The sequence below is a fragment of the Cydia pomonella genome, chromosome 12, assembly GCF_033807575.1.
Source record: "Cydia pomonella isolate Wapato2018A chromosome 12, ilCydPomo1, whole genome shotgun sequence".
Taxonomy (NCBI): Eukaryota; Metazoa; Arthropoda; class Insecta; order Lepidoptera; family Tortricidae; genus Cydia; species Cydia pomonella.
Window position 1 is genome coordinate 21,438,479 of NC_084714.1, and position 22,079 is coordinate 21,460,557.

The 22,079-nt window shown below is 36.2% G+C and overlaps 1 protein-coding gene across 1 annotated transcript in view; it reads left to right on the forward strand.

The window, feature by feature from the left end:
- Positions 1-22,079, forward strand: part of LOC133523848 (prolactin-releasing peptide receptor-like) — a 123,824-nt gene that overhangs the window by 839 nt on the left and 100,906 nt on the right. The window lies entirely within an intron of this gene.

Consider the following 22,079-nt stretch of genomic DNA (forward strand, 5'->3'; position numbering starts at 1 on the left):
TTTAAAGAACGTTTTGTGTGTACCTGGTTAGTTTTTTATTTTTATTTTAATAACAAAATTTCCGTGAGACGCTGACATATTAAATATATTAAACCGGGTCTTTATGATTTAATATTTTTATTTTGGTATATAATTTTAGAGGTTATTGAATTGAATTATTTACTTCAGATATTATACTAATACTCGTTTTTCTTAAAGTTTATTAGTACTTAGTATCCACAGTATAATTATTACATTAATTATAAATAAATAAATTATAATAGAAATTTTAGACACTAATAAATAAATCAAATTTAATGCACATAAAAAATTATCACAAATTTATTTGTTTAAAAGTCTAAGTAATTAAAAGTCCTAGTCTAATAAATAAATTAAATTAAATTAATAACAGAGTTAAAATCAAAAATAATAATTAAATACAAAGTAAAAAATGTCAGCAGCTACATGTCACAAAACTCGAGTAAGTTTATATACATTATGAAATTGGTGTTTTTGTTCATAAGTATTAGTCATGTCATAGTTTATTTATTTTAATAGTCTTCTTCGAAGTGTTTTTTAATTTCATTAGTGCGCTACATAACAACGATTTGACATGCAATTATTTACTACTTTTATTGTTTTATGTATTCAGAATACCGCCCTGAAAACAGCTCTTTTCATGTGCTGCCGGCTCGAGTATTTAAATGATTTATATTGTTCTGACGGGCGAGATTTGAAAAAAAAATATGAGATAGAAAATGTGCCTTAAAAATGTCTCAGATTACTGGCAAAAAATTGTTTGGGTTGAAAATGCCATCACAAAATAATCCGCAAAATTCATTGTATGAAAAGTCGAAATTCTTTAAAGTTCTCCATACAAATCGCCAATTTCATAGGTAATGACCTAATATTACTAAACAAAACGTAATAGAAAATGTTACTTCTTTTTTGTTAAATTACTTAGGTACCTATGTCAAGGTCGGTGTGCAAAAAATATTTAAAAAGCATATATCGTTTTTGCTTTAAGAAGTACTTAAGTTATTCTTTCTCCTTTTATTTAGCAGTTTCCAGTTGCATTCTAAAGACGCCCAAGGCCGGTTTGTGGCTTAAATCGCCTTAGTATTTTTTTATATATTTTTTATATTGAAGTTCAATCATTATATATATAAGGTAATCGTGTAACGTGCAAAACAGATTAGGTATTATCTTAATCTTTATCTCTGTTAAAACTTCCACATAGATATCGATGCGATTCATCTCATCGGTGACATTTAGAATCGATATCGTCATATTTATTTATAATATTCACTACACCTCTCGCGTTGTATGGTGGCCCTGTAGTTCATGAGTACAGTCAGCGTCAAATACTTTGTAGCAACTAAAATAGCCAAATAGTTCGGTATACCATATATTTAGTATGGTGTACCGAACTTTTTGGCCACTTTGACTGCTACAAAGTATTTGACGCTGACTGTACCTGTCACATAAAATGTTTGTAGACATTATTTAGAAGTTTAGCATACCTATTAAATTATTTTTACTTGTTACATAATGTAGAATAACCGTTTTCGTCTATACGATCCAATAGTTGCCCGGGGCATCGATCGTCGTCCCCAGGACGCTTGCTGCATTTCGCCGTTGCATTGCCAGACTTAGCCGCTGAGGGAAATATTCGACGCGAGAGATACGTAAGGTTAGGTGGGTTAAGGGTAACTATGGGATAAGAGGGACACTTGTAGGCAAATTAAACTTTTAGAGATACTAAAAGATATTAAAAATTAAATTAAATGACAATGAATGAAGCGGTGGTGGCCGAGTGTTTATGACGTCCGACTTTCGATCCGGAGGTCGCGGGTTCAAATCCTGGCTCGTACCAATGAGTTTTTCGGAAGTTATGTACGGAATATCATTTGATATTCACCACTAGCTTTTCGGTGAAGGAAACCATCGTGAGGAAACCTGCATACATCTGACGAAAATCATGTTGGTTTAAGAAAATTAATTCTTTATTCAAGACATACTAAACTTGGCGCTAAGAGATTTCAGCTCTAGATATAAATAATATCATATTTCACATTGAGTAACGTACTCTTGAACCAATGCTTTTTCTTGTTTTTATGGAGAAATATAATTTTCAATTCAATTATGAGTATCTAACCCCAAGAAACAAAGTTTCTTGGCACAAGTTCTTTAAGTATTGCACTAACTAAGACAGTTAGGTTCAATTTAAAAAATACAATACTTAGAACAAAACGTAAACGCTCTTGGTGAGAATAATGAGCTTTTAAAAAAAAAACTTTTTACAGCTCGGATAGAGAATTTAACTTTTTAGCTTAAATAATAAACTTTGAAATATTTTATATCTTGACGCAAGAATTTTATTATTTCCTTATACAGGAAACACAAAATGTCTTGACACAAGAGTATTTACTTGGCTGGAGAACTATTTTTTTTCTGTGTACCGTTATCGTATCTCATTCTTCGAATCGATCCGTATAGCTCAAGCCCTCTCGAACATGAGACGAGGCCTCTGCCCAGCAGTGGGACGTATATAGGCTGAATTATTAATTATTGTTATAATTTATTCCAGAGCACATTTTCCATATGAAATTAAAACTAAGATTTGGTTTTTAATGTAATAATAAGCTAACAAAATTGGGTTTCAAAAACGTCTTTGTATGGTAATCTTCCTTCCTCTCTTAATCTTAATACGTGAATGCCCTGAACACTGAAGTTTCATAATGAAATTCCTTATTCAGCTGGAGTAGCCCGAGGGATGTGAGACTTGCTATCACTAAAACTCTCGGATACCTAACTACTAGCTCAATATAACTAGTAATAATAGCACTAGTAGTAATAGTAAAGAAAGATAATCGAATGTAGATTACGTGTTCGTAGCCTTTGGCGTCTAGACACTCTAGGCGTGGGGCAAAAGTGCGCGTAGGCTCCACAAGGAGCTCGGGAAGTGCTTAAGGGAGGCAACTAGAGACCCTCGCCACAAAGTAAATAGCGGCGGGGCGCGCCGGAGCAGAGAGTCCGCTCAGTACAAAGTGCCATTTTCGCCGCACGCACACAGACGTGACATTTACGCACACAGACATACATACAGGCGTTACATTTACAGGCGTTCTTGGGCACTCTCGGGCAGAGCTTAGTCGGGCTACGCGCGCGTTGCTCACTTGACGTCCCCGCCGCTACGTAGATACCTACTGTCATGTACGTCAAAATGCAGTCTCTAAGGAAAGTAAACATGATAAGATGTATGTATAAACGAATCGATGTATGTATGTCTGTAAACTTATATTACCTACTCCTTTTTAAAATTCGAAATTAATACAGAAGCAACCCTAGTGAGTCGGGCAAGTTTAGGTATATATTATCAAGAACGGCGAGAACGGACCTTCTGTTTATTTTTTATTTTGTGCCCTCGCGCAGGCAACTTTTTCGCGCAAAGACTCGCTATTGCGATACTGCGCGGGAATACCAATATATCGTGCTTACCATCAGGCGGGCCGTATGCTTGTTTGCCACCGACGTAGTATAAAAAAAAAATGCTGCTTGCGTGATGGACACTCTGCCAAGATGCCAAGGGTGGGAGGGTAAATTTTTGTTATTTTATTTTATTGAGTTAGTTTTAGTTATATTAGTTTAATTTATAAGTAGTTATTATAATTCTAGTAATTTAAATTTAGATTATAGTTATATACATCATTTAATAATTTTCAAACCAGCCCAGAGCATATCGTGCCACGCATAATGGAGGGTTCCGTACCTTTATGCAATTAAAAAAGCCTTTCTGTAGAAAACTAAAGTGTCGGATGCCCCGGCCCGACCCGCAGCCTTCTAGCGTGAGTCGATCATCCTTAACGCTTGACTACCAACTGGCTAAATGTAAATATCTAGTATCTACTAGTATCTGTAAGGTGTTCAAGATAAAGCTACAACAACATGAGTCATCTAAAGCATTTATTGCTATGATAACAGTACCAGCTACCGTAAACAATCGCTTATCGATCGAAAAGTAAAAAGCTAACGAAAAGTCATGTGAGTACAACGAATAATAACTAAAATGTATTAATAATATTTGTTGCGAATGCAACTTATTATTATATAAAAATCAATGCAGTAGCTAAACGCAGCCGTCGGGCTCGGCTAGTATTCGGAGGCTTTTTAAAAGCACCAATAGGAGCGCTCCACATCGCGGCCAATTAGAAGCATCTAAACTTAAACTACCTTTTTGTACTGATCATATATTGCAAATCACTCTTTCATCATCCTCCATACTATCAACACCCACTTTTCTACATTGAACCGTTTTGACAAGAACCCTTGTAAACCAGTACCCTTTGGAAGATTATACTTCGCTTCATTATAAATCGAAGTTTTATTTAAGTCGTCGACATCCTGACCTTCACGGCGGCTACAATATTAATAAACATGCCAGGTGTAACAAAAATAGTGGATCCCCACTATTTTCACTATGTGTTCTATTGAGTTAAGATGGTCGGCTCTTTATCATTTGTCACCATGCCCGTCACGTTCTAACATGTATGTAAGCGCGAAAGTGACAGGCATAGTGACAAGTTATAAAAATGGAACCATGCTGCCGCCGTTGATTAGGGAAAAGTAAAAGAAAAAATTTTTTGGACTTGGAAGACCTGCCCCATAGATTTTTTTTGCATCAGGAAAAAATGTACCCTTGGGGTACGGAACCCTAAAAATGAACCCACGTGTATTGTGCTGCAAGCAACTAAACAGTTTGACAACGCCAAATCTCGTTATTGCGCGCAATAGGTTTGCCATACAGAATTTTATTTAAGCCAATTAAAACTTTAATTCTTAACTTTCTTTTTTTCAATAGTTAGAAATTCTGTATTGCGTAATATTTAATTTTACGGGCGGTGTGTATAAATTTATGGAGAAAGAATAACTTTCAATGATATGTATCAGATAAGTGGCAGTCGGGTTCGCTGCCTTATCGCCGAAAATTGTATAAAAATACGACGCCCAAATGAAACTTCTGCGAAAATTTGATTGGTAAGTGAAATTCGGCAATACAATTTTCGGCAAAAAGGCAGGATACCGTGGCAGACATATGGTCCATTTTTCGAAATCAAAAACGTACAGTCAAAGAATTTAATTTCCGTATTATTTTGTACTGAGAGCCTCGACTATATAATTTTCGTTGCTGATCATGTGATCATTTTCTATTTATATAGAATCAGACCAACCTAAAATGGCAGCCATTTTGATAGCCCAGCCTGTGCAAATGTTAAGTAAACTTTATAATTTCATAGAGGATTGACGTTTAAAATAACACTTGCACTGTGCGGGCTATTAAAATCGCTGTCAACTTATCTTGTTCTGACTTTATCATTGAAGTTTCCAATGTCATTTTATTTGACAGTCACTTGGCTGGAAAAAAAGGTTAGTAATTCACAAAAAAGCATATGCTTCTTTTTTATAATATGTATGTATATTGATATTATATGTTATATATATATATATGGAGTAATATAATTTGTGTAACATTGTAAATAATGCTGTTACTGTCCAAAATTGTTAATAGTTATTTAAAATTGCTTATAGTTGTCGTGTTTTCTCGCTGCACCCACATTCGAGAATACGTGTGGCGTATCTATGGATAGGTTTTCAAAAATGATATTGAGGTTTCTAATATATTAGTAAAATGTGTACCCCCTCCCCCCCACTATAAACTCTAAAATAAGAGGATGATAAAACTAAAAAATAAATATACGATGTACATTACGATGCAAACTTCCACCGAAAATTGGTTTTAACGAGATCTAATAAGTAGTTTTTTTTAATACGTCATAAATATCGTCTTTTTTTGACATTTATCGTTGTCATTTCCTTGATTCGATTTCTAAAGTCTGTAAAGGGTCGTGGAATATAAGGGGATCCAATTCGTTGTACGATTCTTTCCGTTCCGCACATACTGCATGGAATCATTCTAGCATTGACTCCTGATTAATTACCGATAATAAATTGCCCTTTGGTTGAAAACGGCACATTTATGCGAATAAGTCTGTTCATTAAATTAATTAGCGAACATCGTTAAAGTCAAATCGAAAGGAGTTCATTCTAAACTTTGCTTGGAGTATAACATATTATAGCTGATTAGAGCTCCCTTCCGCTTAATCTTATAACTTTTAACAAGCAATTCTTGTATATATATATATATATATATTATTTATTTCGGCGGTCTTGGAAACGGAGGAGGGCGAGGGGGGGGGGGGGGGGGTATTATGTCTACTGCCAGTTTTGATAGTAACATATTCGCTCACGTCTACGAAACTATATGCATTTCACTCGTACTGGCATATGAGTGCAAGCGAGACATATATAATGTAAGTTACGTAGACGTGAACCAATATTGGCCCGATTAAAATTTTAAGTTACGTCAAAAATTTCCTAAAGATACGATATGTCAGTGTCAAAAGTGACGTTCTTAAAAAAAACCGCCGCTTTTGTTACTGACATATTATCTAATCTATACCGTATCTTTAGCAAATGTTTGGCGTATCTTAAAATCCGAATCGGACCGTATGTTAATGTCAAACCTGGTGGTAGCCGTAAGAGCCCCCCCCGGACTAGTGTCTCTCGAGCGTCAGCGTCTAGTCAACTCTATGGCTGCTGATCGACGCAACATTGGCGCAACTGCGCAGTGACGCCATTTTCCATAGTGCTGACCAGACGCCGACGCTCATAAAACGCTACTTGCCGCAAAACTAACTAACGACAGATCATAATGCTATCTTCTTTACCCTTGTTAAGACCAACCAAGAGTGAAGAGATGGCATTATGACCTGACTCGCCACTTCGGCCTGGCCGCGACATTGTACGACTGGCTTCGGCTAAGGGTGGGCTAAGGCGACCACCATAGGTGGGACTGAAAGGTCCGATCGCTGTGTCTCGCTCCAACCTATGGTTGTCGCCTTAGCCGAAGCTAGTCGCGCAATTTCGTTGCCAGCGCGTAATTTTGCGGCAATTTATAGTGTGGGGTGGGCCTAAAGTTTACATTTCTGCAGAATAGCTTTATTATAAATGAGTTTAATTTTATCTTCCTTTTTATAACGTTGTAATCAGGATCCCAGTATACCACAGCAGTCAGGGCCGTATTTTCATGATGTTTTATGTACGTGTGAGATGTAGGATGTTTTATTACGACCAAGCTGCAGTGAAATGGATTTAATAAAACTTAGCTACAAGCATGTGTGGGTGCATTGTATGTGTAGTATTTTTATTATTTGCGTTTTTATACGTCGGCTGAAGATTATATTTAAGTATTAAAAAATCTCACTCTCTATATAACATGAATACATTTTCAAATGACTAGATTCAAATCTAATGTATTCATGTTTTATTTTGATAACCTTGAATTTGGTACCTGCCATTTATAATGGTGAACTTTTATGGACATTGGGGTAAAAAATGTTTACATTTTACATAGGCTTTTATAATACAAAATGTCAGAATTCGACAATATGAACGGTATATTCTCATTTGTCCCCACCGGGAACAGATAGGAATAGGCGCTTCATATAAATCATGCCTCATGTTGTATGGCGGCGGTCACGTGGCGCGGGAAAAATGGGAATACACCATTTGAACCTTTTTTTTATACTACGTTAGGGGCAAACGAGCAAACGGACCGCCTGATGGTAAGCGGTCACCGTAGTTGACGGAGGCCTGCAACTCCAGAGGTGTTAGATACGCGTTGCCGACCCTAACGCCTCGCACCCTCGTTGAGCTCTGGCAACCTCACTCACAGAAAATAAAATAAGGCGTTAAATTTTATTTATTTTACGATGTCCACAGGAAAGATGTATAACTTAAGATAGTCAAACTCATATTTAAAAGCCTTTTAATCATAAAATACATTTTCAGCCAAAATGATCTACCTGTTGTGTAGGACGGACAACATAAATATTTTAAGGACAAAGCTGAAATACCTAGCACTAAACAATTCATAAATACTTAAATTTAGCTTAGCTGAGCAATATGACAGGTAAGTGAGTGAGTTTTGTTGCACACGATTCCACACTAAATTATCATGAACAGAAGTCCTAGAATACTGTAAACATTTACTGTGCAGTTGAGTTCTAGTTATAGTAAAATGTCACACCTACCCACCGTAGGTAAGGGCCACCCCACACTAGCGTATTTTGAGCGTCGCCGTCTAGTCAGCGATATGGAAAATAGCGTCGCCGCGCCGCGCAGTTGCGCCAACGTTGCGTCGAACAGCAGCCATAGAGTTGACTAGACACCGACGCTCGAGAGATGCTAGTGTGTGGTAGCCCTAAGTGTAACAGAGAGAAAACTACGTATTCGCTTGCAAGTGCTTAAAGTAAATTCTGCATTGAAGCAAGTTAACAAGTATGGTAGTTACGCTCAACTCTGTGTAACAAGCAAGACGCGGTTGTAGCGTCGAGTTCTTTAGAAAGTTTGAATTTCGAGTATGTATTATGAAAATTAATATATTGTTTCTTATAACATTTAAAACTTTTGCGTTTTGAACACAAGTTACACGTCGTGTTATTCGTGACCAGAAGGAAAGACAGTGGAGACAAAATTCTGGTTGAGAGCTATGTTGGTTTAAATTTCCTCCATTTAAGTTTTGGCCTGTACCAAAATTGTGGGCATCTGCTTCATTAACAGGTAACCAAACATTGTAACATCTATTCTTAGTTGTATTTCTTTTTATCAAATAACTAGCTATGTTTATTTTTGAGTAACAGACACACAGAAATGAGTGATCTGTGAACAGACAGGAATAAAGAAATAAAAACGCAGATATTTTTATGACTTTCAATAGCACTGAAATCACAACAAGTAATTATTATAAGTACGTATATACACATTATTATGTTAAACATCTAAAACTTCATCTCATTAAAAACCCTACAACAGCGAAGAAGGTAAAAGTGCATTAAACTCCTGAATAATTTACCACCTACACTAATTACAGTACATTACTTAGCTATTCTGCTTAGCTGTAGCATAATTGTACTTTAATGTTGATGTTCAAAGCTTTTAGTTCACCTTAAGGTAGGTTAAAGTACTCAAAGGCTAGTTATCTTTGTGTGGAAGGTAAGTTAAATAACGTTTTATTATAAAATTTAGGTGTTACGCGTTTTGAACACATATCTATCGAAATAAAAATATAATCGCCAAATTGGGGTCCAGTGATCCCGAAGCTAAAGATAATATAAGATACATTTATGGATAAAATTATACAAATTTTACATGTCAATTCAATGAAGATGCTTTACCATTACAATGTCAACCATATTATTATAATTTATATTACATTACAATGGTCAATTTATATTGATTACAATTTTAATTATTAGGAATACAATTATTATGTATATTCATTTAAATTCTCAGATTTAAATGTTATTCACACTTCCTTCAAATAAATTCATTCGCACTGTAGCAACACAGGTCAATCAACATTTTATTAAGCTTATTATTAAATATTTTATCACTCGCAGAGGTAATTATGTCACTAGGTAGGGTGTTATAGATCTTGACACCTAGGACAGCGAGTGACTTTTGAGCTTTTGCGAGTCTGCGGTGCGGGACAAGTAGCAGGTGTGCACCTCGGGTATTTCTACCCTGACACTGACTGCGCGTTGTGTATTGGTCCAGATTAGACCTCACGTATTTGCAGGCCATCAATATGAAGATGAAGATACAAGGTAGAGTGAGGATTTTATGCTCCTTAAATAATGCTTTGGCTGGGTGAAAGCCAGGAGATCTATCTTGGAAACACTAAGCTAATTATAAGATAATATAATATTTTATGGACAAAATTATGTAAAAAGTATGAATACATTACAAATATACGAGTATCTAGTACTCACGTATTTTTAGTCACTCGCGCGATATGTTTAGGAGAGCCTAATACGTCTCCTACTCCTACTCGCACTATTAGTGCTTGAAAAATGAGACCGAAGCTTTCCGAAACATGTCGCACGAGTGGCTAAAAATACATAAGTTAAACTGTATAATTAGCTCAGTTTTAGTACCTACGACTCACGACAGTTTAACGACAGTTTGTGGATGTTTGCGCGGGTCTCATGAGTGTTGTATGTCAGGCTATTGACATTAAGTATATATGGTTTGGATTTGTGATTTCTACTCCCAATTTTTCACGGACTTTCGTCGGGTAGTTTCATAAATGTAACAACCTCTTTATAAGCCCTCGAGTAGGGAAATTATTTTTTGGAGAGAATTAATAATCTCAAGCGAATGAAAGCGGATCAATTGAAATCCAACTGCGAGCGGCGAGCTGGTGCTGTAGTGGCTCCGGCGAGGGTTTTGAGTACACAAATCAACAACTTAATCGTTTCTGTTTTATAACGACGAACGAAATTGCGCGTATGCGCCATGAGCCATAATTTCCATGAGCAGCCATCGAATCGATCTACCTTCAACTGGCTTTTATAAACGTCAAAAATATTCGAAAAGACTACCTTACCTACGGTCGCTAATTAATGCCATTTTACGATATAGGTATAGAAATAATAAGTATCAAAAAATAACAAAAAAAAACTAAACTAGAAATGGTGTCCGGTACCATCAACGTTACCATTTGAATCATTTGAATGGTTCCAAATTTTGTGTAATGTCACTACACAATGCATCCAATCTGCGTCGAACGAAACGACGTCAATAAAGGTAAACAAAATAAATACGCGATGCAAAAAAATATGATTTTATTAAATTGCGTTTTATTTTTCTTTGCTGTTTACTACTTGGTCAATTGAATATTGTAAAAGTGTACTTTAGTAATAAAATGAATTATTGTTTTATTTGTGGAGCGTGGGTGAACTGAAAGTTCGCTCAGGAATCGATTCCATGTTTACGTTGTCTACTTACTTCAGTGTTTATTCGCTGAAAGCAATTTGCTTTATCTTTCTAAATAGGGTATTTTATTGTTTTCCTTTTTATGAAATCTGGATTTATTTGAACCTTTACTATTATTATAGGCATTAGAGTTGAGGACACGCACGTAAAGACAACGGATTTTTGAAATTTTACCGACGACAAGTTCAAAAACATTTTTTTTTACTACACCAGCTCGTAAAGTCTCTCTTTATACTTCAAATACTGGTGTAAAAGTTGCATTTTATCCACAAGAGTGGCAAAACTAATTTCGAGTTGTACATGTGATTTAGTTAATATTTAGTTAGTGAAAAACATTTTCTCGCGAAATGGAGTTTCATAGAAAAATTACCGTTATTTCGTTAGATTCGAAAAGCCATTCTTCCTGCTTGAGGCGCGGAACTCACGTAGTGGCGTTGCGTACACTGACATACGGGAACCCACGAAGCGGTGCCAGGCCGCTACGTGGATTCTGCGTCTAAGGCTTGGTTCAGTTCAAACACTTTTATCTTAAATCGCAAGGACTATCCAAATTATCTCACGCCAAACCTTCACTTCATTAAAATCAGATTACTTAAAGTTGAATAGACACTTATTGAGCTAAGGAGCTTTTCGACTGTCACCCAAATCGTTGGAATACAAAGGAATAAATTATATTTCGTTAATCCGACACAAGTTTTCCATTTTCTTGATAATAGTACACTGCCAAGATAAATCAGCGGCAATAGTAGTATAAATCGTTTTTGTTTTTGTATTGATTTGACATAAGACACTATAATATGTTTGTGGAACCAGGTCGGTGTCTGCGGGCAAGTTTGTCGTACCGAGGGTCTCTAATTATTACGGCGATAGGTGTCTCCATAAACGCCTACCCTATATATTTAACAGCCTGCCCTCTGACATCAGGCAGGAAGCCAACAAAGTTAAGTTTGGTAAAAAGCTGCGTAGTTACCTTGTAAACTGCATAAAATAATTATTAAGCATATAGATATAGAAACGAATTTCATTGTAATATAAATATAAGAGAGTTGAGACTGCACGATCCCACAGTCAAACCGTGTAAACTGTTTTGTGGGACTCCGTATCTGTTTGAGATGTATCATTTTATGTTAATAATAAATAAATAAATAATAATAAATAAAATAACAAAATTGAGTAGCAATGAAATCATTGTTTTATGTGTAGGAGATTTGTATAGTTGGTACAGTTTGTGAGGAAGATGTAGAGGGGTTTAAGTGGAAGTGCCACATTAATCTAATTGTTTTAAATTTCTTTATGAATATATATTATTAAGTCAAACTCTAAAAATAACTGGAGGAGAGAGAGAGGAATGGAACGTTCTCCCGCTTTATGTCATAGTATGGAAGGTGGAGATAAGGAATAAAAAAAAAAACAAAATTGTTTATTAATACAGTGAAACTTATAATTAAAACAAGGTTAAGTACTTAAACTTATTTTAGTTAAACACTGATAAATGTTTTTTCAAGTTATAGAAATTGCCCGTGAAACCTGCACTAGGCTATGCCTATCTCGCAGGATGGCACTTTTCCTAGTTTGCTAGTTTTATTGATTATAGGCGCTAAAGAATTCACTTTCAGCTAAAAATCTCCATCCTCCTCCATTCCAGAGGAATTAAATCTCCATGTACCAAAAAGTGTCGCCAAAAAACCTTAAATAGGTGGCGCTACAATACCTAGAATACTTGAGAAAAAAATCTAATCATAGACAGTGCACTTCACTCCATCAATAACGCCTAGGTTCTTAGCTACTCTAGCGCTACTCTGGAGAGATTTGGAACTATTATTTATAGCTGACAGCTGGACACTTTTGCAACAATTCTGCCTAAGGAGTTTCTGTTCCCTGTCTCTACCCTCTATATGTCATAGTAAGGCTACGCTGACTGTCACTACAACTCAACTGTAAAAATACGAGTGTTAAATAAAAGCTAATTAATTAATTTAGGTTTTTAACCCAATATATAATACAGTACCCCTAGTGTAAATATTTTCGACAGCGAAACGTGACGTACGCGTTTGCGTTAAGTGTCATTTTGTATGAGATTTTTGACTTTCCAAAACGTCCCGCTTGGCGCGCTGTTTAAAAACCCATACAAAATGAGACTTAACGCAAACTCGTACGTCACGTTTCGCAATCGACTAAATTTACACTAGGGGTACAGTTCAAGTAAGCATACCAAATATTTTATTTTAGTATTTCGTTACAATCAGTCAGATTAATATAATTAAATTATATAATTTTAACGGGTAAGCACTTAAGCAGGCAGCGGTTATCGCCGCGCGGTTCGCGAAATTAAAAATTCGTGCAGTGCACGACGTCGCTGTACGTGGCCATCAAATATATAGGAGCAGCCACAAATATCTGAACACGCACTCTAACGCCTTGACAATAGAATAGTACTGCACGAATTCTTAAATTCGCTTCAGTCCGTGCATTGCAATGTACGCCTATACTAATATTAACCCTAGCAAAAATACATAGACCGGAACCAAGGGCAAATCACGGGCAGCAATAGTAAATAATCTGCTATAGCTCCAGTCAGATATGTCAGCAACTAGTGTTGGTTAAGACTCGAGTCCCTTGAGTCCTCTGCTTTAGACTCGACTCAGTTTTTCTCACTCTTTATGATTAAGTCAGAGCTCGAGTTTTTTTTTTAACTTGTTAAAGATCCGAGTTTTTTAAAGAGACTGAGACCTTTTCGGATAAGTCTCAGTTGCAATTATCTTCATATAATCGTATCCAATTGATTTATAAGATAAATAAATGTTTGGCAAATAAATGTTTGCACATGTGTTTTACGAAAAATAAAAAAAGAATAATTGACTCTGAATACAGGATTGGTAACACACCCATCACAAAGGTGTCATCTGTACGAGACTTAGGAATATTATTTGACAATAAATTTGATTTTAACAGTCATATAGAACGAATTATCTCTAAAGCATACCAAATGTTAGGATTTGTTTTAAGAACAGAAAAAGTGTTTAAAAAGTCATCCACGTACATTCTATTATTCAAAGCTCTTGTTAGACCTCATTTGGAATATGCCTCAATTGTTTGGAACCCTTTTTATTCCAAGTATTCGAAAGCAATTGAAATGGTCCAAAAAAAGTTTTTGCGGGCTACACATAGACGCCTAACTGGCAAACGTATGTCCTACTGTAAATTATTGAAAAATTATAAGTTACCCTCCCTGGAGTCAAGGCGCACGTGTTCTGATATGTTGGTTCTCCACAACATTTGCCGTGATAAGTACGACTGCCCGGAGCTGCTTGACAACATACGCTTTAGGGTCCCCTCACGCAGCACTGCCCGCTGCAATGCCTTGTTCGCCGTCCCGACTTGCTCAACTAACGCTGGGATACGCGCACCATTGCGCCGTCTTTGCAATTCATACAATAAAATGTTCACGGCCGCAGACATTTTCAATACAAGTAGAGCAAGTTTCAAAAAACAAATCCTTGAAATACTAGCTGAGACAACTTAGTATCTTCGTACAATTTGTATCATTGCCATCTAGTCGCTAGAGTGCGTTAAGTTTAGCATAGTTTACTGTAGCATTACCTTACCTATATTATATATAGTTCTTAGTGAGAGCGTTTTTAGGAGGTAGGTGCACGTCTATTGCAATGTATAACTTATCACTTATACTATTAAAATAAATAAAAATAAATAAATAAAATAAAAGGCTTTTATTTCAGGCAGTCAGTACCCATAGTGCATACAAAGTTATTATTACTAAATTAAAACTAAACTAAACTAAATTGACACTGTAAAGGGGTGCCACTCATGTTAAAATTAAATTAAATTAGAATTAAGTATAAAATTAAAATTGCACATGGTATGTGCAGCTATTATTGTACTTGCTTCTGTTGTTTCTCCAATAAAATAAAAAGATCTGCAAACCAATAACACATATTTTCTTTAGGTACTGTCACCATTATACAACAATAAAACCTATAAAATTATTGTCGGACTCTTTATTCGGAGCCTTAGTTTTTTGAGTTGCGTTTAACACTCAATAAACGACTCAACTCGAGACTTACGACTTACGACACTAAACTTTTTTAAGCGCTGAGCCTCTTAAGAACGAGTTGAGCTCTTCTCTCCGTTCTGGCCTAGTGGGTAGTGACCCTGATTATGAAGCCGATGGCCCCGGATTCGAATCACGATAAGGGCATTTATTTGTGTGGTAAACACAAATTGCTATTTGTTCCTGAGTCCCATGTGTATTCTATGTATTTAAGTATATAATTATAAATATGTATTTATCTATATATGTATGTACAGCGTCGTCTTGTACCCATAGTACAAGCTTTGCTTAGTTTGGGGTTAGGTCGATCTGTGTAAGATTGTCCCCAAATATATACAGGGTGATTTCTGGGTCGTGATCCAGAACCACTTTTTCTGAATCTATAAATGATTTACATTATCATACGGTAGTATTTGATTGAAAGATAATTAGTTTGATTTCTATTATTTTTCAAGTAAAATTAATCTTATACGAAGTAATCATGGTCACCCTATGACTTTTGACATACGCTGTATGGAAAGCGACACGACGTCACTTGAGCAGGGTGAGCAAACTGTATGCAAAGATGTTTTTTTCTACTTGTCATCTGAAAAATAATCATAATTATTGGTAATAATGAGCAACATCATTAGACTCATCTTTGAATTTTGTGTGATGTCTTGTTCTTTTGCTCCACGACCCCGAAATCACCCTGTATAGATATATTTTATTTTATTAGCCTATATGTGTCCCACTGCTGTGCAAAGGCCTCCCCTCTCACTTTCCAATCCTCCCTGTGCTGAGCAAGATCCCGCCAATCCCGCTGAAACGCATCCAAGTCGTCCCGCCATCTCTTTCTTGGTCTTCCTCTGCCACGACTACTCTAGGGATGCCAGCTAGTGGCTATTTTGGCCCATCTGTCATCATTCATCCGGCAGACATGTCCAGCCAAATTATTTATTTAAATTTGGACTCAATAGACTCGAGTTCCTAGCAACCCTATGAGAAACCGACAGCAAATAAATCTAGCGATATCGACGCGATGTCGTATTTGCTGATCCATTATCGCGAAAGCTCGCCTCGGCCTCTAATTTGTTTACCTTTGTTTCGACTGTTTACGCTATAATGTAATAATAATTGTCATAATTAGCACAATTATGTTTGTGGGAATAAAAGAGAACCAAGTGCTAAGTACGTGTTTTAAGTATTAGGGGAAATTCCAAAGCGAAAAGTTAAAGGTACTTAAGAGGGTAGAATAGCTTTTGGAATCTAACGAAACCAAACATTGGGGACCTTTTACATCTCCAGATTTCATGTATTATTAACCATATAAACTATACATCTCTATTGTATTGTAGTAATTTAGTAACGTTTTGTCCTGTATATCGATACCGCTGCACAATACGTACCTATATAAATAAATAAAGCAGAGTTATTTATATATTGGCACCCACCCCTAACGCCATTACTACACCAATGTCCCGTATCAGTTCCGAATAATTATGGTAACCCTACGATGGTAGGGTTACCATACGATGCCAATACATATATTGGCATCGTTTTCATCACGTTTGTTGTATGGGATCTCCCTTAAATATTTATTTTATTCTGTTTTTTAGTATTTGTTGTTATAGCGGCATCAGAAATACATCATCTGTGAAAGTTTTAACTGTCTAACTATCACGGTTCATGAGATACAGCCTGGTAACAGACGGACAGATAGACGGACGGACAGCAGTCTTAGTAATAGTGTCCCCTTTTACCCTTTGGGTACGGAATCCTAAAAAAATGTTTGTTGGTAGTACCTCATAGGACAAGATCCTTACGGCCCGATTCGCAGAATGATTAAGACACGTTTAAGATCTTGAAAAGATTGATAACTAAACGACATGTCAAAATTGACGTTTATTTCGATTCCGCTGTGATCCCAATAAGATCTATCTACGATATTTCTAACGTCAAAGTGACATTGGTTGCCCGAATCGAGCTGCTTCTGTCAATTATACGACATACAAACGATATCTAAATGAGAACTTATCGTTATCGTATCTTATTCTTCGAATCGAGCCTTACTCTTAGCAAGTTATTCCTCAGAGGTTTGCACGCGTCTTTAATTAATAATAATTTAGTTAAAAGTCTCGTCAGCCTTACCGAGCTTATTATAGCCTCCGGCGTGAGCCTCATTATAATTACCACCCTTGTTAGGGGCGGTTATCAAGTTATCCCTACGTTAAAGTAACTACCTTGACTCGTGTTAAGAACAGTAACATTTTAAAATATTGACATTTACCTGATGTTAAAAAAGCTACCCAAAGGTTGTCTGGAAGAGATCGCTTTTTAGCAATAAGATCGTTTATTTTTAATTTCCTTGTAATTTTACGCCGGAACGCGGATCCGCGTACAAGAAAATTATTTGAAAATAATTACCATGGAAAACGAGACTTAGAACATTTGTTTTTAATCAGGCGTTTTTTTAGATCGGTTTAAGTTCACTTTTTCTCACAAAAAAATAGGTTATTCCTACCACCCAAATATTCAAAGAGACCCATGAACATTTTTCCTTTACTTCCTATTGTTAATACTCTTTTCATGACACTTGCTCGAAAAAGAACTTATTTCATGCAGGTGTACTGAAGGACAAAGGCCTATTTTGTTCCCGCGGGAGTTATGGATTGTGAAAAAATCTATAACTCCCTAGGGAGTTATATTTTTTTTTTATGTCACTTATTCGTACAAACCAAGTAGCATAATGAGTTTTACTTTTAAAATACTGACGTTTATAATTTAATGTTTTTAAAATTGTTTAATCTTATTAATTTAACAGCCGCTTAAAATATTTTTACATAATTTTCAATCCTGGCTCAATGCCGAATAGATCTGTGCCTTCGATGCCTAACCCGTCAAGTAATTACAAAATGGCGGACGATTGTTTGATATATGTCACCGTATTTAAGAATTATTTCACTTAAAATTTAACTCCGAGGGTAAGAATATTGCAAACTCGGGTTTTTAAATTGATTTGAATTACTGCCCTCGTATCCGAAATTTCACTTACCCCCCTCGTTGCACAATGTACCCTAATACGCCTTGGGGTGGCGCATAATAGTACATTACGATTTACGATACAAGTGCAAAAAATAGGAAATTTGCAACGAGCGGCGGTAAATTAAAACACGAACGAAGGGAGTGCTTTAAATCGACATGAGTTCCGAATTACCTATTCGCACATGTTTCGTACAACGTTTTACAGTACATAAAATAACTAAATATTCAAAGATATGCCAATATCTTGTCTGAGTACGCGATAAAAAAAAATTGTGGCTAGAATGTATAACTATCGATAACAAAGAAAATCACTTCCCAAAGCATAATATTATTTCTTTTCCTTATAAACTACTTCGTCGAGAAGCCTTTTAAGCCCTGATGCCAGATAAAACAGCCTACTTGGACGAAAAAAAAAAATCAAATTTTATATTTTTTCACAACTTGTGTTAACATGTTTCATTTGGTTTTAAATATTTAATTTTCACCATAAAATAAAATTCATACAAAGTGCCCATAATTATAGGTTACATACCTATCAAAATAGGTTTTCTGATATGTAACCATATTGGTGGGATTAGTACTTTCGTAATAATTCATCATTTGTTGTTGTCACGACGCATTATTGATCGGAAGCCGACCGATCACCCAGTTCAGGACCTATTTAGGAAACATCGAGTCCTGACTTTGCCCTGTGTATTTATCCTATCGGCCTGCAAATACGTTCGGCGTAACCTACAAAATTATAAAACTTACGGTGAAAGAAATGAAAGGCCGCCACGAAGACAACACCTTCTAGTATGTACCATCTCGCCGAAGACTGGCGAAGGCCCGCGTGATACTCGACGTTCTCGAACCTAACCTGTATAACTGTATATAAACATTACAAATTCGCCTAGTGATGCTATTTTTACGAACAAACTTAAAAGCATGTTTATCGAGTTAGCATGCTACAACATCAACGACTTTCTGCATAGTAGTCGTTGCATTCACTGATAAAAAAGATGATTTACCTACCAATGTACCTATTGTACCTGTTATGAGTCTACTATTTATTAAATATGTATAGTTATTTTTTTTTAGTTATAAGACATTTGACATGTAAACTGTATTTAAATAAAAATCTGAAATCCGATCAGTAAGTACATAACGTAGAACTGACTTTCATCTTATTGTCACTCAACTAAATCAGAAATTGTTAGTTTATACATATTTTTGACGTATCAAGCATTATTTTTTTTACACGTCAACAGATTAGTTAGATATCTAATTTTATAGTGTTATAAAAAAAATAATTTTCGCGTCAACGGCATGAAATTTATGGGCCCTGCTCATAAAAAAATTTGTAATGATAAAAATGTGTTTTATTTGTCAAGTTAAATAATTCAATTCAATTTAATTCAAATATACTTTATTCATGTAGGCCTAGCAACAAGCACTTATGAATAGTAAGACAGTATTACATATAATTATCTTAATCTAATTATCAGAGCAATTTATTGATGTTGTAAATATTATTCCATATATAATACTGATGAAAGATTCAGTTGTGAAAAGGCTACACTATTTGCTGCTGCGCACTTGTAAATTCGTACGTAAGCGTGACAGGGAGGCAACACGTCGAACGTGGTTTGCGGTAGGCCCTCTGATTCCTGAAGCGTATGCCTCAACAAGATCCAACTAAAACGGATTTATATGTAAATTGATTTATATATAAATATGGTTGCCCCAGCTCAGCCCGTTGTTCTAACGTGACGCATACTTTATACCAAAGAAACCTGCAGTAAACTGCAGCCAATAACACTAATAGACCCTACTCATAGTGTTGTGTTCCTGCCGGTGAGTAAAGTTGCCAGAGCTCAACGAGGGGAGGGGGGGTTTTTTAGGGTCGGCTACGCGCATGCAAACTCTGGAGCTTCAGGCGTACATAGGCTACGGAGACTGCTTATCATCAGGCGGGCCGTATGCTTGTTTGCCACCGACGTAGTATATAAAAAAAAAACTTTAGTGACGCCTGGGAGGCTGCGGGCCTAAGGTGGCTAAGGTGAGCCCACTCTGATGCAGTTTCCAGATGCGGAGATGCGACGGTGTGACAACAACCTACGGGCCAACACACATTACGACGTCGTATCATAGAAATCTACGACGTCGTATCACGGGCAATACACGACGTGGTGTAACGTGGTGGTAACACGTGGTGGTGCTTAAAAGTCTTTGCTTACGGTGGCGTCGTTGATCGGGTCGCCACTTTCTCCAATGAAGGTTGAGGGAGACGATGGCTGAGATACGCGTCATACTCATGAACGGCTGCTGTTTGTGGAGACCGGTCTGTTTAAGCATACACGGGCTACATGTTATGTTATAAGTATGTAACTTTACTTTTGAGTGGCATTAACGTGAGACACTTCATTTGGTTCTTGTCTGTTTGTTAATTTCATGTCTTTTAATTATTTATATAAGAATTCAAGCGTTGCAGGTCCTTTACATGTCTAAGGATATTTTAATTATATTTTTTAGGGTTCCGTACCTCGAAAGGAAAAAACGGAACCCTTATAGGATCACTTTGTTGTCCGTCCGTCCGTCTGTCTGTCTGTCAAGACCCTTTTTCTCAGGAAAGCGTGAAGGTATCAAGGTGGAATTTATATCAAATACTCAGGTCTACTGTTCCTTAGAGCTGTGAAAAAATCAAACTTTTAAGCCAACGAAATCAAAAGATACAGCCGTTTATGTCGCAAATTTCCGCAAATTTTTGACACTCGCGAGGAAATCAAAACCTACCAGGGACTTCCTGTGAACTCATAATCTTGAAATTTGGTACGAAGCAACGTCGTATAGTAAAGATAAAGGAAGAATTGCGAAAACCGTAAATTTTTAATTGCATCATATACCTACAGGTTTCTACGGAACCCTCGGTGCGCGAGTCCGACTCGCCCTTGGTCGGTTTTTTTTTAAATATATTTTATCTCTGACACTTAGAGACTTTTACATTTCTAAAGAATTTTAGTACTTGTTGTTTGATTTTTTATCACAGTTTTTTTGTGTAATTCGACATTTACTTACCCACAGACATATTCGACTGTATACGTCTCTAATAAAGTATCTAATTTTTAATTGATTCCATATTTGTAATTGTATTTTGTAGTGTCTGTGATTGTAAAAATTTTACATGTAAAAGTGCCCCTGTGGCCTATTTGCTGAATAAATGTTTGTATGTTTGTTTGTTTGTAACGTTGCGTAGATAAGTAGTCCCACTTTTATCGCTTGAATATAAAAAATGGTTTCCCGTTCACTGGTTTCCAACATGGTGGTTGTGGTTTTCAGGCCTTTGTCGGCCGATTGAGGTTGACTCATTGACACTTCATTTATCAGGATCGTTCCTGTAATTTATGATAGATGGTCTTACGAACAGAATAAAGAAAGAACGAAAATGAACTCGAAAAATCAGAACGAGCTTGAAAAAAGTCCTTGTCGGTGAGATAAAATTGTTTGCAATTCCCTCGTAGTGCGGGCTCGCTGTATTTTTTAACCGACTTCAATTTCATACAAGGAGGAGGTTCTGTATTCGGTTGTGGTTATTTTTTTTCTATGATCTTCTTGTCTTCTTTCTTATAAATTAAGCCATTCACTGTCCACTTACAACAAAATTAAATGCATGAGGCAAGACAATTTATGTTTTTTTTTTATGTATGTAGTGCATTCACTACACTGGTTTATACTATTTATGTATGTGTATAATTTGGTATTATTTTTTCTCAACTTCTATCACTCACTGCGTCACCTGCTCACATTACTTGTTTTTTTGCCTTGTCTCCGACTCCCCTAAGGTTGTCTGGAAGAGATCGCTCCTTAGCGATAAGACCGCCCGTTGTCTACTATAGTGTACGTTGTATGTTTGATTTATATGTTGTTCTTTTCATATTAGTGAGCAATACAAAACATTTGTATTTTACTTTAACATAAATTAAGCGACGCCATCTGAAAGATCAAAAGCCAAAGTTATGGCGGCATCGTTTCGAGCGATGGCGCCACAACCTTTAGCCGATGCCCGGTAAGATGGTGTCACTTGTTGATATTTAACCTTTTCAACGCTTTTCCACACGTGTCAAGAAAT